The sequence below is a fragment of the Protopterus annectens genome, chromosome 10.part0 (assembly GCF_019279795.1).
Source record: "Protopterus annectens isolate FY-2018-M chromosome 10.part0, PAN1.0, whole genome shotgun sequence".
NCBI classification, from domain to species: Eukaryota; Metazoa; Chordata; order Ceratodontiformes; family Protopteridae; genus Protopterus; species Protopterus annectens.
The window spans coordinates 1,793,666,603-1,793,669,668 of NC_056744.1; positions in this window are offsets into that span (position 1 = coordinate 1,793,666,603).

Consider the following 3,066-nt stretch of genomic DNA (forward strand, 5'->3'; position numbering starts at 1 on the left):
GCCCATGGCTGCTCTATCCTGTCCACCTTAGCCAGTTGTATGGCACCCCATGGCTGCTCTATCCTGTCCACCTTAGCCAGTTGTATGCCACCCCATGGCTGCTCTATCCTGTCCACCTTAGCCAGTTGTATGGCACCCCATGGCTGCTCTATCCTGTCCACCTTAGCCAGTTGTATAGCAGCCCATGGCTGCTCTATCCTGTCCACCTTAGCCAGTTGTATGGCATCCTATGGGTCTTTTCTTCCTGTTCACCATAGCCAGTTGTATGGCAGCCTATGGCTGTTCTCATCCTGTCCACCTTAGCCAGTTGTATGGCACCCCATGGCTGTTCTATCCTGTCTACCTTAGCCAGTTGTGTGGCAGTCCATGGCTATTCTCATCCTGTCCAGCTTAGCCAGTTGTATGGCAGTTCATGGCTGTTCTATCCTGCCCACCTTAGCCAATTGTATGACAGCCTATGGCTGTTCTTATCCTGTCCATCTTAGCCAGTTGTATGGCAGTTCATGGCTGTTCTATCCTGCCCACCTTAGCCAGTTGCATGGCAGCCCATGGCTGTTATCATCCTGTTCACCTTAGCCAGTTGTAGGGCAGCCCATGGCTGTTATCATCCTGTCCACCTTAGCCAGTTGTGTGGCAGCCTATGGCTGTTCTATCCTGTCCACCTTAGCTAGTTGTATGGCAGCCTGTGGCTATTCTCATCCTGTCCACCTTAGCCGTTGTATAGCAGCCCATGGCTGTTATCATCCTGTCCACCTTAGCCAGTTGTATGGCAGCATATGGCTCTTCACATCCTGTCCACTTTAGCCAGTTGTATGACAGCCTATGGCTGTTCTCATCCTGTCCACCTTAGCCAGTTGTATGGCACCCCATGGCTGCTCTATCCTGTCCACCTTAGCCAGTTGTATAGCAGCCCATGGCTGCTCTATCCTGTCCACCTTAGCCAGTTGTATGGCACCCCATGGCTGCTCTATCCTGTCCACCTTAGCCAGTTGTATGCCACCCCATGGCTGCTCTATCCTGTCCACCTTAGCCAGTTGTATGGCACCCCATGGCTGCTGTATCCTGTCCACCTTAGCCAGTTGTATAGCAGCCCATGGCTGCTCTATCCTTTCCACCTTAGCCAGTTGTATGGCACCCCATGGCTGCTCTATCCTGTCCACCTTAGCCAGTTGTATAGCAGCCCATGGCTGTTCTATCCTGTCCACCTTAGCCGGTTGTATGGCAGCCTATGGCTATTCTCATCCTGTCCACCTTAGCCCATTGTATGGCAGCCCATGGCTGTTATCATCCTGTCCACCTTAGCCAATTGTGTGGCAACCTATGGCTGTTCTCATCCTGTTCACCTTAGCCAGTTTATGGCTGCTCATGGCTGTTATCATCCTTTCCACCTTAGCCAGTTGTATGGCAGCATATGGCTCTTCTCAGCTAGTCCACTTTACCCAGTTGTATGGCAGCCTGTGGCTACTCTCATCCTGTCCACCTTAGCCCATTGTATGGCAGCCCATGGCTGTTATCATCCTGTCCACCTTAGCCAATTGTGTGGCAGCCTGTGGCTGTTCTCATCCTGTTCACCTTAGCCAGTTGTATGGCTGCTCTTGGCTGTTATCATCCTTTCCACCTTAGCCAGTTGTATGGCAGCATATGGCTCTTCACATCCTGTCCACCTTAGCCAGTTGTATGGCACCCCATGGCTGCTCTATCCTGTCCACCTTAGCTAGTTGTATAGCAGCCCATGGCTGCTCTATCCTGTCCACCTTAGCCAGTTGTATGGCACCCCATGGCTGCTCTATCCTGTCCACCTTAGCCAGTTGTATGCCACCCCATGGCTGCTCTATCCTGTCCACCTTAGCCAGTTGTATGGCACCCCATGGCTGCTGTATACTGTCCACCTTAGCCAGTTGTATAGCAGCCCATGGCTGCTCTATCCTGTCCACCTTAGCCAGTTGTATGGCACCCCATGGCTGCTCTATGCCCATGGCTGCTCTATCCTTTCCACCTTAGCCAGTTGTATGGCAGCCCATGGCTGCTCTATCCTGTCCACCTTAGCCAGTTGTATAGCAGCCCATGGCTGTTCTATCCTGTCCACCTTAGCCAGTTGTATGGCAGCCTATGGCTATTCTCATCCTGTCCACCTTAGCCCATTGTATGGCAGCCCATGGCTGTTATCATCCTGTCCACCTTAGCCAATTTTGTGGCAGCCTATGGCTGTTCTCATCCTGTTCACCTTAGCCAGTTGTATGGCTGCTCATGGCTGTTATCATCCTTTCCACCTTAGCCAGTTGTATGGCAGCATATGGCTCTTCTCAGCTAGTCCACTTTACCCAGTTGTATGGCAGCCTGTGGCTACTCTCATCCTGTCCACCTTAGCCCATTGTATGGCAGCCCATGGCTATCATCCTGTCCACCTTAGCCAATTGTGTGGCAGCCTGTGGCTGTTCTCATCCTGTTCACCTTAGCCAGTTGTATGGCAGCATATGGCTCTTCACATCCTGTCCACTTTAGCCAGTTGTATGACAGCCTATGGCTGTTCTCATCCTGTCCACCTTAGCCAGTTGTATGGCACCCCATGGCTGCTCTATCCTGTCCAACTTAGCCAGTTGTATGCCACCCCATGGCTGCTCTAGCCTGTCCACCTTAGCCAGTTGTATAGCAGCCCATGGCTGCTCTATCCTGTCCACCTTAGCCAGTTGTATGGCACCCCATGGCTGCTCTATCCTGTCCACCTTAGCCAGTTGTATGGCAGTTCATGGCTGTTCTACCCTGCCCACCTTAGCCCATTGTATGGCAGCCTATCACTGTTCTCATCCTGTCCACCTTAGCCAGTTGTATGTCAGTCTGTGACTGTTCTCATCCTGTCCATCTTAGCTAGTTATATGGCAGCCCATGGCTGTTCTATCCTTTTCACCTTAGCCAGCTTTATGGCAGTCTATGGCTGTTCTCATCCTGTCCACCTTAGCCAGTTGTATGGCAGCCCATGGCTTTTCGACCCTGTCCACCTTAGCCAGTTTTCTGGCAGCCTATGGCTGTTATCATCCTGTCCACCTTAGCCAGTTGTATGGCAGCCTA